At 39.1% G+C, this 14,981-nt stretch overlaps 1 protein-coding gene and 1 long non-coding RNA gene across 3 annotated transcripts in view; both read right to left on the bottom strand.

Annotated features, from left to right (window-relative positions):
- The window catches only part of fbxo9 (F-box protein 9), a 31,849-nt gene that overhangs the window by 13,390 nt on the left and 3,478 nt on the right, over positions 1-14,981 (bottom strand). The window lies entirely within an intron of this gene.
- Positions 4,614-14,977, bottom strand: LOC146267921 (uncharacterized). Its single transcript, XR_014724668.1, has 2 exons — positions 5,896-14,977; positions 4,614-5,346 (listed from the first exon to the last, which is right to left on the bottom strand). It is a non-coding gene; the product is annotated as an uncharacterized LOC146267921 (long non-coding RNA).

Below are 14,981 nucleotides of genomic sequence, written 5' to 3'. Positions count from 1 at the left end.
TAATCAGAACCATGTTCTGAGGATGTCTACTATGTGGTTTGAGTCATTTCAGATTCTACATTTTTGTTGTGGTTGTACAGCTTATATTTCAAATTGGCGTATATCCCGGTTTTAGAACAAAAAAGTGGCTTTGTCCCAAGATCTCTACAGACCGTGCAGCTTATTTAATGCTCAACAATGGAACGGGGGCTTATTGAAAGAGGAATGGAAAAATAAATGATTTACTGTGTCGTCTCAGTTACACTATCAGGGCTTGGAAATACAGTGACTTGCTAAAGTAGGCAAATGGCTTGTAGAACATAACATTCCATAATCATTTCAGTAAATCAAACAGCTGCAAGACCCAGTAAAATGTTATTTACAGCTAGCAAACCAACATTAGCTAGCATCGCTAACGACATTGGCTAATTCAACTTCGGTAGGCTATCCTCAGGATTTGCAAGATAGCTAAACATATCTAAAATAATTTTGTAGACATAACAATGGATTTTATCATGCACTATCCACAACCCAAGTCTGTTACAGCATGCTGCAAGATTGCCTATAGCCTACTCGTGAATTGCTTGGTATCCTTGTTCCCGTATCAAATGTGGCTTGTTTTCAGAAAAATACATTAATCTATAAAGTTATACCTTGATATGTAAAAAAGAACCTCAATAAACATGTAGGCCAGGTGACACCCCTGCCCCTACCTCTCATATGCTCACATGCTAAAGACTGGAGTTGCTGTACAAAGTCTTTGCTTGATGGGTCTCACATCTCAATGTGTGACTTATACTGTTCCATTTGTAGATAAGTAAGAGTCAAGATGTGGTCTGATTGGTTGCTCTCCAGATAATAGTTGGGTATAAAGGTCTCTCTACAGGTCTCTCTACAGCTCAGCGATTTGATTTTCTATCAGCAGATGTCACAAGGGTTCCGTTGCACAAGTCTGTCATTCAGACAAATGTTATACAGACTAAATAAAATCTATATGCACAATATGTATAGTTTATATAAAGCTCATAATTAAGTGCAAAATTATGATAAAAACTAACTAAATTCTAAGAAGTGCATTAGCTTCACATGGGCATTTATGTGTTCACTGGTAAGTGATATTCTTATGTCAAGACATAGCGAGAACAAATAATCGAAATTGTAAAATGCTACTACAAATGTTTTTTTAAGCGGACAAGAGGTACTATCATAAGCCCTAAGTCTCAAAACTACAGTTTTTAACAACTTTTACCTGTAGAATAGGGGTGGAACGGTACACTGAAGTCACGGTACGGTTCATACATCACGGTTTGGTACGAGTCGGTAAATGGAGGGAAAAGCAAAACAAACCAGGTTCCTCTATGAATGAATACGGGCACATTGAAGATGACATATAAGTTCCGATTGCTACAGTGATTTTTTGGCCCTATTTGTATGTGTATCTAAAGGCTGGTTATAGTGAAACTGAATCACGATTATGGGGACACCAAAGCGATGGTGAAAAATAATAAATGTAAACACATTTCTGCATTTCATCAATGTTATATAACATTTTAGAGGACTAACAAGCTAGAGTAGGCGCCCTATCTAATAAGACTCTGTCATAGAATTTTGAAATAGAAGAGGGAGAGGGGGCGTTGTGAGCGCTGAGCGAAGATGGATAGAGCAAAAAAGCTGTCGGGGGCGAAAAATAGAAAAAAGAAAGAGGGAAAGGGAGATGACATGTCGAGGGATGCAACAGCAATTGAATACGTGGATGGTGACAGCCAAAAGGTAGGATTTTAAGTGTCATGTCTGTGCTTGAAGGCTTGCAAATATTCATGTTATCAGCTAGCGTTTGCTAACACTGGGAATGTAGCAGCCAAATTTGGGTTTAAGGCTAGTTTAGAATATGCAAAAACGAGGTTGCTGAGCTGAAAACTGGAAAATAAAAAGTAGCATCATGTACAATAAATGACAAGAATCTGGAAAACATAACTAATGCAATAACTCTGGTTTACCATCATGCATCAAGCTAGATACCAAACTAGGAGGCTTGCAAATATTCATGTTACCAGACTGTTCTCAGATTAGCTAACGCTAGTGTTTTCTAACACTAGCAGCTGAAGTGGGGTTTACGGCGTTTACCAACGAAAAAGATGGCAAAACTGTCTCAGAAGCCAAGTCACTGACTGGCGAGATTGTCAGCATGGAGTTTCTCATGTGCCTCTTGGTTTGGTATGATCGATTGTCAGAGATCACCATGTCAGCAAGGCAATGCAAGCAGTGAACATCTGAATGGACACAGCCATTAGAATGATAGATTCTCTTAAAGAATTCTTGCTTAAGTATAGAGTGGAGGGCTTTCAAAAATCCCTTGACATTGCATGCCAAATAGCCATTGATATGGATGCTTCCCCTGAGTTTAGAGAGAGACATTTCAGAAAGCAAAAGAGATTTAATGGTGATGATTCCAGCACTGGCCATTATGAGCAGGAACCCAAGACCAATTTTAGGTGCATGGTTTTCAATGTAATTGTTGACACAGTAATTCAGGAGTTGTCTGACAGATCTTCAGCTAATGTCCGAAAAGTTCAAGTTCATCTTTAAAACGGAACACATGACAAAAGCTGAGTTGGAGGAATCAGTGACAAGATATGCCCTGACTACCAATGATGTTTCAAGGGATATCCTTCAGGAAATTTACCCAGCGAGCCGTCTAATTAGGGGTCATGAAAAGGCTCTATTAAATGTCCTCCTACAGGAGAACCTTGATTTGGTTTTTCCAAATCTAACGGTAGCCCTGAGAGTTTTCCTGACAATGCCTATAACAGTTGCCTCTGCGGAGAGATCGTTCAGCAAGCTAAACCTGATAAAGACATACCTTCGTTCCAACATGAGTAATGATCGCTTAACCCAATTAGCAGTCATTTCAATAGAAAGCAGTGTGGCACGAAGTATTTCATTTGATGCAATACTAGATAAATGGGCAAGTGCAAAGGCACGCCATGTTACAATTTAGTAGGAACTAAAGAGCGCTCTAAAATCTTTAGTAGCAAGACTGTTACATAAGCTACATTATAGGAGGGTTCTAAAGGATCTTTGTTTGAAAGGCTTACTTTTGCATTTTAATGCATTATGTTGCATTGGTTATATAGGTTATAATGATAATGTTTGTCAATTTGCAACTGTTTATTATTTGTTAACATTGTTAATAATACCATATAATTATGTATCATTATGGTTGGCCTACAGTGGCTGATACACTTGAAAATAAACCTTTATTATTTAAAGCTCATACAGGATGATGTCCGGCACACTTATTTATTTATTTGGGGGGGGGGGGGGGCACCAAAATGGTTGCTGCATACCCCTCCGACACTGGGTAGTTACGCCCCTGCTCTCGACACACCTCACACCAAGGTCCAACATCTAACAAAAATAATCTGTAGAACCATCAAGATAATCGGGACGTTACCTAGGATTGTCGGCAGGGGCAAAATCGGCCCGATTATCCCGTAGTGTGTCCCCAGCATTACGCTACACGCTTCGAGATCTTCCTCACATTAACAACGTTTGTAAGATTGTCAAAAATCATTCTCAATGTTACCCACAGTCAAACATGCAGCCTAATTTTATAATCTAAATTTGCTTTCAAGAATGTACTGAGATTAAACTTTAAACTGTTCACAAAAACCTGTAAAACTGCATTTCATGTTGGACAATGAATGTATTGATGGCTAACGCGCTAACAGGGTCCCGAATGGGTCTCACCAAACAAGCGTAATGAAATTCAGATGTAAAAAAAATGCTAGAACACCAACAGGTAGAACACCAACAGGCTAGAACACCAACAGGTAAAGATATTTTTTATGTGATACTGTGTTGTGATATAGCCTAATGTTTTGTACAGTAGTATCTGAGTTGGTCGACAGTCACTGTCAGGGTGCAGTATTACTTGTCCATGAAATACACACTTTTTGCTGATTACTGTACCTGTTCAGGATGGACAGGAGACAAAGCTGTGGTACGGTTGTAGCAGGCATAGTAGCCGAACCGCAGCTTTGGAGCTGCTTAGTGGCTTGTGTGAGCACTTAATGGGAATTGCTGCCACATTAACTTAAGTAGGCCTAATGATTGATGTACATCTATTTATATCTTTACCTTTAAATAAGACATCAGAAAATAAAGTGCATTATTTTCGTACGCCGTCTCCTTCCTCATTCATTTAATTGAATAACCCATAGCGGGGAATACCGAGTCCATGACCCCTTTGTCCTAGCTACCTCTGATTCTTAGCCAAGCTTCAGTCTGGTCAAGGTTACATCAATAAGAGACTAGTGATTAATATAGCACCATCTTAAGAGGATTAGTATTGTGTAGTACATTGGTTCTCAACACTGGTCCTCAAGTACCCCTTGTCCAGCATTTTTTTGATATTTCCTTGTTCAAACACACCTGATTCAAATGAATGGTTGTTAATAGGCTTCTGCATAACTAGATAACGACCCATTCATCTGAATCAGGTGTGTTGTAGCAGGGAAACATCTAAAACATGCAGGACAGGGGGTACTTGAGGACCAGGGTTGAGAATCACTAGTGTAGTACATAGTATAGTGATTAGTACTGTTATTTCAGTGATTGACCAAACGATACTGTGAAGTTCAAGTCTTTTATTGTCAGATGCACAGAAAAACAAAGGGCAAAGGACTGAGCACTGAAATTCTTAGGACAAGACAACCTGGCATAACATAACATAACATGAGTATTCAGAACATAGATTACACCTATGATAAGCCAAAATATAAAATAAACCTCCTAATATACAAAATAATATACAAAACGGTATACTAGACTTCAAATATACATCTAATATACAACCTAAACTAACCTAAGACAAGTGTTACCTACAATTTGTGCAATATTGCTGATGAAACCAGTAGCTGAAAGAGCAACAAGTGACTGAAAGTGACAGTGTGTAAGTGACTAGTGAGAATTGTTGACAGTGTATCAATATCCATATCAATGTTCATTCAAAAGCTTGATGGCCCTTATTATAAGTGATCAGTGTTGGGGGTGGCACACAATTCAGCAACAAAAAAAAAGAAGACATTAATTACAGCTATATTTACTTAAAAGGAAAGACATGGTTAGGTAATCATGCTAATCCTTGATTGTCTGAACGTGGGTTAGTTTAAAGTGTTGTATATATCTACAATGCTATGGTATTACCAAGCCACATGGAACAAAGACCATGAAATATACCTCAAGTGAGGTTATCAGAGTAATTTCACTTGAACAAATGAACTCCAAATAGTCCAGATCCATGGGTTGTTGTTGAGAGGCCTGCTCCAATCTCGACTGCAGTCGGTTGAGAAGATGACTTACCACCTGACAAAGTTGTAAAGAAAAGAAAATTAATTTAATTATACCATGAACCGTTTCTGTATAATAGCCTAGCCTACATCCTCCACAAATTATAAACTCTTAAAAGCTCTCTGTATGCATTGCCACCACCAGTGTTTCGCTAAATTTACAGTAAAGTCAATTGCGAAAAGAATATTTTGAAAGGCTGCAATATATCAGACAAACACACAAATCCGAATCCAATCCACGCTCAAAAAGGCTGTGCTTTTGAGCCCACAAACTCCACTAGGATAGTTTGTTTAATCATCGCATAAAGTAGCCCATGTTAACTTATTTTCTAACTTGTGACCACTTATAGCTATTCCGATTGGAAACTAAACCTAGTCAACATTCAGCTAGCCTACCTTTTTCTTCCCATGTTAGTAGGATAAGTGTTGACATTAGCGACCACATAATCCAAATATGAAACTTAAAAAACTCTGTAATGCACGCAATGGTGTCTTACATGTATGTAGCTAACTATAAAACTTTATTGGCATGTTCAGTCATAAAATTAACCTGTAATTAACCCACCTGTGTCACTGATGCATTCGCTTCAGGCTCCTCCATGTTGAATGACTTCAGAGAACTTGGCGCCCCATTATTGGATGGTCGGTGATCAGCATTCTGATTGGCTATTCAGCAAGCAACGTGCTGACAGGACACCTTTTTGACCCGATTTTGACACAGCAAAAGATTTGCAGGAGCAGAAAATTATTAGCAGGAGCAGAAAAAGATTAGCAGGAGCAGAACAAGATTAGCAGGAGCAGAACAAGATTAGCAGGAGCAGAACAAGATTAGCAGGAGCAGAACAGGATTTGCAGGAGCAGAACAAGATTTGCAGGAGCAGAACAAGATTTGCAGGAGCAGAAAACGATTTGCAGGAGCAGAAAACGATTTGCAGGAGCAGAAAACGATTTGCATCCGTAAAAAAGTGTTAATATGCAAAATAATTTGCATAATACTAACCCTAACATCTTTTTACAAATGCAAAACTATTTCTGCTCCTGCAAATCGTTTTCTGCTCCTGCTAATTGTTTTCTGCTCCTGAAAATTATTATTGACCCTAATTTGACTCGTCCTTATGCTGCTAGCTATCTCTGACTCACGGCGGCGCCAATCAGAGCTTCAGAGCTAAAGCCGGGCTACAGATTAGGTGTCCCTAAAGAACATGAGCATCTAACAGAAATTCCGCATTACATTAATGCACACGAGTTGTATTTTATTTTATACCATGTATTCTCCCATGTAATTTCATGCACCGAACCATGACGCCGTTTTGGTTCAATACGAATACATGTACCATTCCACCTCTACTGTAGAATGATGTATTCCATGAGTGAAAGGCCTATTTTATGACTGTAGTTATATTTTGATGATGGAATGACAGAACCAGTTTTTTTTTTTTTTTTTTTACATTTGGTTCATAACCCCTGGGATGAGGGATAAGTGTAAGTAATAAGGAAAATTAGATAGAAACGAGTGCAGGGCTCACACTGAGCGTGACAGTCACTCATTTCGGTCTTTTGTCACGCACTCCCGGCACGCATTGTATTTCTCACGCGGATTTTTTGGAAATTATATATTTTATATGCTGCAGCGCCCAACCCAAATTTATTTGGCCGCGCCGCTCTTACTATGCAACTGGCAGGAATCAAGCACGTCTCCCCTGGAGTTCTTAGTCGAGCCTGCCACTTATCAGCCAACATCCAATAGACCAATTTGCACCCGACGTCACACGACTGTCAAGCAGGCTCAACTGCGCATGTTGGTTGCAAAAGACGAACTTCTCCCGGGGTATAGTGGCGATCAGGTCATCATATATCTCTGTCCACTTGATTACAGGGCTTGACATTAACTTTGAGGCACTTGGACAAGTACATTTACGTTTAACTTGTCAATGCACAAAAGTCACTTGACCCCGATACCTTTAAAATAGCCTGACCAAGTGATTGGGCAAAACTAGCCTGGCTAACGGAGGTCGCTTTCTCAGGCAAATGATGAATGAAACAGGCTTGGTTAAAGAAATCAGAGAGGCTGGCTATCTTCAGCAGGCTTGTATCTACGATAGGCAGTCCTCCCTCTCTGGTGTAGAATGGAGTGAAGTACAACCTTGTGCACACTGCCAGTGAGCAACGAGTCTGACTGAGGCTAACGTCAAAACAGTGTAACGGGGGACGCAGTCTCACTCAGATTGCCAGTTTAAACATATCACAAAAATAATCGGACCAGTTGGCTAAAAGCAGAATTCCCATCTCTTGAAAGCTGCCCTACTCGACTTTTTAAATGTAGAATTGACTGTAAAACTGTACAATTATGAACTTTGTGACATGACGTCAAGACATGGGTGCCGCTCGACTATGCGGTCTGTACCGGGCAACATTCTCACTCAAATTTCAAGACTTTAGTGACCCAAATCAAAATTCTGATGCGACAGATCAATGGGGAATCGCTTTCTCTCTTAAAGGCTGTCCTCCTTGACTTTTTTGGTCTTTTTAAATCTAACTATTTGAATGATCCGTGTGGTCCTTTTGCCGTTTTAAATGCTATCATTTCCCGGTTTTCTGCAGCCACATTGTGCGTGCATCCCGAATGTTTACAAACAATAAATTGGTCTATGAAAAAAAAGCATATCCTGGAATTGTTCACGTGATTCTGCTACGTCTTCCAAAAGTTTTGTTCACCCACAGAGGAAACCACTGGAAATCGAGCATCACTTTGAGCACAGAGTAGGCTAAGTCATGATCTCCTGTTTTAACTTTCACAGCTTGTTTGACACAAACAATGACAACTTGACTACTGTTAGAAAAGGTTGCCCAGATAATTAGCATCAGTTTGTCTGTAACTTAACCAACAGTTTTACAGCCTGTTCACTGACAACACCTGCTCAGAACAAGTAGTCTAGGCCTAGTCATATTTTTGTTATCACACAATGACTGACATATTGTCAAATTATAAACATCTCTTTCCAAATAAGCATAATAATTGTATTAGACTAAATACATTTAAGTGTATTGCATAGTCGAAGTTTTAGGGCACTTTTAAAATCATGTTATATTTTATCATTATATATGGGGGGGGATATGTCACATTTGCCTGTCTTCAAAACTTGAGCCCTGCGAGTGCCACCAAATGTACTTCAGTTATGGATGTTTTTCTTTGGTTAGGTAGGTTGGACACTTTATTGACCAGTTTTATTTGGCACCGTTCAGTTTCCGTGTCCCCTGGAGTATTTTTTTGTTGTAAATAAAACTATACATTACCCTTTTACATTGGTATTAGCTGTTTATGTTATGGCTCCCTACGCCTAGAAGTTGATGAGCCCCAGCACTTGGGGTCGTAACAATAATACTGTCTACTAGGGCTGTCCCCGACTAAGATTTTCTTTGGTCGACCAAAACTCGACTAAGCACTTCTGAAAATCGTCTTATCGAAATTTAAAATAGTTTTTTTTTCTATAAATGTCACCATGTTTTTCATCAAACCATTTCGTGTGATCTTTTACCTCACTGTTTTAAAAGATAATTAAGCAATAGGGTACTCGAGGCAGTCAACAGTGCCGCCGCTAGCCATTTTGGTGCCCTATGCATAATTCCTTTATGATGCCCCCCCCACCACCACAGCTGCCCTGTCAATGCATCCATATTCTGTGTTTGATATGATGCTAGTTATGTAGTTAATGCGAGCGCTCAACGCGCGAGCAACATTTTGGGGCCTTTATTTGAGTGCATAATAGTTTTTGGAGCATAAACAAAATATGCAAAATAAACAGCCGTTTTTCCAATTGGTAAAACCTTGTCTAGTGAAGGGGATGTATTTTTGTCTCTTAATTTTTCAGCCCCACCCTTACGTTTCTTAGCATGGTTTTCCAAATTAATTATAAACATTTAAAACTGAAAGCATGCAGCCAAGGAGCTCTCCACCTTTATTACTCATTTAAAAACTATTTGATCAATTGAATATAAAAGCATCATAGAATGTACAGTAAAGTAACATCTAGCTGGCGTCAGTTATTTCAAATGCATAGATAATGTTTAACAGTAAAATCTAAATTTAGTTTGCACCTAACATATTTGAGTGTGCTAAAATTAGCAATAACGTCAGCTCGTTCGAGGTGTATGCATAGGCTACCTATAAGTTAGCAGCGCATTTCCCGTATTTAACAATAATTAAACATGGACTTACCTGAAAGTGATGCACGGGTATCATCTCGCAGTTTATTTATTTTTCTGCCCCTGACTCCTGTTGTCTTTTTGAGGCAATTTTCGAAAAGTTTACCTAGCCTACTGTATATCTCTTGTTTTGCCTGTTTTGTAATATACATGCCTAAAAGGTGCATAATATTTATATAGGCCTACTAAAAATATCCGCATTATAATTATAATAACTATGATGATTTTTCAGTTGGCAATTTTTTGGTGGCCCCTCAGGACTTGGTGCCCTACGCACAGCGCATAGTGCGCGTTATGGGAGCGGCGGCACTGATCGTCAATAATGTACGGGTTCCAGGGTGTTAGGCCTGACGCGCAGCAGAGGGCCGGCAACCCGGGAACCCGTACATTATTGACGATAAAGTACTGCCTCGAGTACCTTATTGGGGTGTGCTTGCCTTCGGCGGGCACGAACCATTGTTATCTCACATATATATTTATTATTAATGTTTATTTTCGCGCCCCTAAGGCTCAGTCAATATTTAGACTACACAGACAAAGTCGATGTCAAAAGGTTCGTCAATCACGATTGCGTTGGTTCTATTGGGATTTATGTTCCGTTGCACGGTTTAGGTTTGAATTAAGTTTTTGTGGCAAAAGTGAAGCTTGACATCGCTAACGTCACGAAATATCTCGTGACTACCTCTAGCAGAACATTAGTTGAGCAGCTCGTTAACTTTTGGGAGATAGCTAGGTTAGGCTAACTGCTTTACTGCATGGGAGCTGCAGAAATGCCACAAGCAAAGAGGCCAGGGTGATAACTATTTACTCATTTTACTTTGTGATATGAAACACAATTGTGAAGTGTAATGTACAAGATAAGATGATGTAAGGAAGTAGTTACATCTACTTTCGGAAACAGTAGTCTACTATTTCACTGAAGCATTAGCATCATGACATTAGCCTCTGTTGCCCAGGCAACACATACTACAGCGGTCTATGATGCATCTGTTTTCAATCGTTAAAATAAACATTCCTCACAAATACATTTTCGTTGTAGGATTTATTATGACATTAGATTACAAGTAAACGATTTGTTGATGAAATTATTATTACCTGTGGTTTCAAACCAGTGTAACTCACTGCAACGCTGTACTGTAGCATAGTCTAGTAGCTAAAAAACCCCATCTCCACAGCTGTTTACAGTAGCCTATGTAGGAAGTCAAACGGCGGCACATGTTCGGCACTACCCTTACTTAAATCAAAAGTCGAAAATAAACAAAAATAAAGAAAGAAAGAAATATATATGTGAGATAGCAATGGTTTGTGCTCTTGCTGAAGGCAAGCACACCCCAATAAATACACAGGGAGATTGACAACTACACAAACATAAATTTACATTCTTATTATGTAATTTATGATTCTTATAATAGGCATATTCATTTTTCAACCCAGCGCGTGCTAGTATGAGCGAAGTAGGCCAACTTATGGTTTTTAGGTGGTAGGCTACATCATATTCCACATCGAACTATGAACAATAAACCGTTGTTGGCAGAGTTTGCATTCAACGTTTTTTCGAGTCACCTGGTACTTTGTAAATGTACTGTAAATGGAATGCTGCTATACCATAGATTTCTCTGCCATTTTGCCTAATAACACTGAGAAAGTAGGCTATGCCAGCGTTTGTAGTTCGGCAGCCAATTGTGCTCGTGCCGTGTGCAAAAAACTAAGAAAACAAAGCACAGATTAACGAAAGGGAAAACAATAACACATTTTCTTTTAAATTATATATTTTTTGTGTTGCTTTATTTGTCTTAAATAATATAATCTACAATTTTTGTAGAACATTTCTTTAATTCAGCAATGGTGACACAAGCGGGAATCAGATCTCACACTGCCATACGGCAGCTAGACTAAAAAAATCTTAGTCGACCAAGAACATATCGACCAGAAAATCGACTAGTCGACTGAATGGGGACAGCCCTACTATCTACTGCCCATTATACACAGCCTGTCTTGTCATTCCGAAAGTTGTTCAATGGAATAGGCTAAGCATCAACATGAACCATCAAGTAGCATAAGCCTAGAATTTCCAAACTAACTAAACTAGGCTCTCATTTTTTCAATACTTGGACCATGTCCTAACATAAATTAAGAACTATTGCCTACATGTTTTGTCAGGATAACTGGATCTAATTAAACCATTGAATGTTTATGATGTTTATGTGTGTTCACTTCAGTTTACCCGTCTCTCTTTAAACCTAGGGTAATTGTTTTGGATGTGTGGCCAATATTAAAACCCCTGCAACACGTGTGACAATAGCTCCACATATAGAGTAAGGGTCCCATAGACCGAAGAGCCAACTACCAATGTAGTTTTAAAATGGTCTTGAGGAGCAATCTGCCTTTGTTGCTGCAGCTGTATTTTTATTATTGCTGTTGTTTTGATACTTGGACTAATGTTCAAATGTTATAGATGGTAAATTAAGCTACTTCTACAATCTTAATCAAAATGTAAAAATGACAACAGTCATGCAATTTTTCAAAATGTTCTGATCTTTAAAGAGATCAGGAGCCCATGGACATTGGGGGAAAAAAAAAAAACATGTATATCGTGAGAACTTGCATAACTTTTGTTAGATTTCATTCAGCAATGCCCATCCCACCACTTAACCTTTCCAGCCACAGAATGTTTAAATTACAGCTAGAAGTTAGCTCACTAGTTTGGTAGCTAACTCCCTCAGAGTTTGCGCTTCTTTTTTCTTATTATTAGAAAACAGTATACAATGTTTCCCCTGAAAGGTTGTGGCCAATTTATATTCCCTTTTCAAAGGGCTGTTGGGAGGGTGAGATGGGATGCGCCTCAAGAGTTGCTGAAATCCTGTTTGGTGGCTCTGCTGCTAATTCCGATTGGCTGTATCGGATAAACTGTGTAGAAAATCAAAAATCTTCATAACATTTGTGAGGCTTGCTCTGAAGATCATCTGTGCCAACATTTGTGGCCTGTAAATAACGTTTGTAAACACGTCTCCAACTTTGACCCATAGGCGGGGCTAGTGCGCTCAAGGGGCAGATGTGAAACTTGCTGAAAATGATTAGCGCACTGTATCCAATGAGTGTGCCAAGGTTTTTACCATACAGTTATAGGGACTGCCATCTCTCTTATAATCCCAGAAATCTGTGTGTGTGCATGTGTCACACATGGCTCTCATTAGGATTCCTCCGCCAGGAGGAAACCTATCGTGTTTGTTACTTTCCTATTATTCCTATTATTCCTCCGGTTTGGAGAAAACCTAATGTTTCTGTTAGTATTCTTATTAGGGTTCCTCTGGTAGGACGGAACTTATTGTTTTTGTAAGTATTCTTATTATAATTTTTCTTCTCCTTGCGCCCCAATATCTCAAAAAGTCATAAAGTTCTAATTTGGCACATTGATACTACATCCAGGTGGGTACCCCCACACCAAATATGGGATACATTCAACTGTTGGGGGTGCCACAGGCCACGCCCTAAACTCCACCCCATTCCTCCAATTCTTCTGAAACTTGGATGTACATGCCTAATCTTTCATGTAAAAAGCCTCAAGGACCCATAAGGTCCGCCATGATGGATTTCCCTGTACAGTGATAATTTGGGAAAACCTTCAAAATTCCTCTTCTCTTGAACCAAAGGTTCAATTGACTTAATTTCGTACAGATATGTAGAATTGATGTAAAAACGTTACTTGGGAAAATGTAATCAAATACTATATGGCTGTAAGGGGTGTATTTATGTAACTGTCCACATTGCCTCAATATGTTTGTGTCACTAAATCAAATGCATTTTTGAAGGATGGTTCAAACCTAATAGGCTTTAAGGTGACACCCCCCTGAAGTACCCTGCAAAGTTTCACCTTGATATGTGAAAATATGACTGAATTACAGCTGTTTGAACTTGGACCAAATCTGACAATGCTTGCCTTAGGAGAACCGTCTTACTTTATTATCCAGTTACTGAACATAATAAAGTCCAGGGGGGTATTCTTCGTAATTTTCAGGCTACGATAAAAAACGCCCCTCTTTTTGGTTCGTGGAAGCAACTTTCGATAAATCACCATAGTAACATATCAATTATCACTAATCTGCTCCAGAGCAGGCTAACGTAAGTGTAGCTGGATAACCTTGCCACACCCCAAGAAAATAATTGGTAGCTCCCTTTTTGAGAGACCCAGTTGACCAAGGATATTATATTCTATCTAGTTTGATTAGCTCTACATACAAATAGAGTTCTTCGAAATCGCCAAGATCCTTTATTTCACACGGATGAGTTCTTGTTTGAGCGATATCGATTCAGCCGACAAGGACTCATTTATTTGCAAGACCTTCTCGGGCCGTACATTGCAAATATCACACACCGCAGCAAGCTTTATGCTTTTTGAGCTTATCCTGCTGTATGTGAATATGTAACACTATGTTTTAAGAAATGTTGTGTCTTATCTGTTGTGCCTGTGCTTTTTATGTTTCACTGTGGGAGCAGGGCCGGCCCAAGGCATAAGCGAACTAAGCGGCTGCTTGGGGCCCCCATGACCACCAAGGGGGCCCACAAGAGCCATTTAAGTTACAGCTTAATTTTAAAATTATATTATGTTAATGGTAATTATACAAATTTGCAATCAACTCAATATTATGTTTACCGGCTGGGAAGTTAGATAATAGCCTACTACTACTGTTTTAATAAATTATCTTGGGGGCCTGCCTTTGTCAGCACTCATACAGCAACAACGTTGTCGATTGTTCAAGAACAGAAAATATCAGTCGATAATCGCAATCTGACACGGCAAAAGGCAATGGCACCTCTGGTGCAGAGAAAAGAAAACAGAGTAAGAGAAAAAACAGCAAGATCTAGGTATGTTTGCGTTCGATTCTCGAACCTGGCTCATACTACTAGCTTTTTCATAGAATTATTTTTCCTGATTTTTGCTAAGATTGAAACCAATCCGAAATGGGTAAACTAGCAGCCCATTTATTTGCTTACGTCAAGAAAAGTTAGAAAGTTACAGAATTAACATAGTCCCTTAGTCTTAGCCCTACCCCTAGCTCAAAAAGAGTATTGGGACACCACTAGCTCTCACGGGAACGCGCAAAACTAAGGGGTAAGGGAGTATTGGGATTCGGCCTTACTCTTGAGAATCGCACCTAGAAAAGTATTTGAATTCATTATTTTACGGTTATCATTAGCCTATGTATAACAAGTTTGATCTTCACAACACTTACACTGAGAGCACAGGGGAATAGGGGTTCAGGGTTTCAACCACCTGGTCGAACCATTGTATTTATGCTTACATTTCTATACACATTGTAAAACATTCCAATTGAAAATAAAAGATTAAACCATTGTCAAATACTACATTTCAATTAAATCATTAGTATTGTTTCAGTATCGAGTACCGCAATATAACAACTGGTATTAGTATCGAAGTCCAAATTGTAA

This window comes from Hypomesus nipponensis, chromosome 11 (genome assembly GCF_054491055.1).
Source record: "Hypomesus nipponensis isolate SF chromosome 11, ASM5449105v1, whole genome shotgun sequence".
Lineage (NCBI taxonomy): Eukaryota > Metazoa > Chordata > Actinopteri > Osmeriformes > Osmeridae > Hypomesus > Hypomesus nipponensis.
The sequence above is the reverse complement of the archived record's forward strand: the minus strand, read 5'-3'. Positions and strand labels throughout refer to the sequence as shown.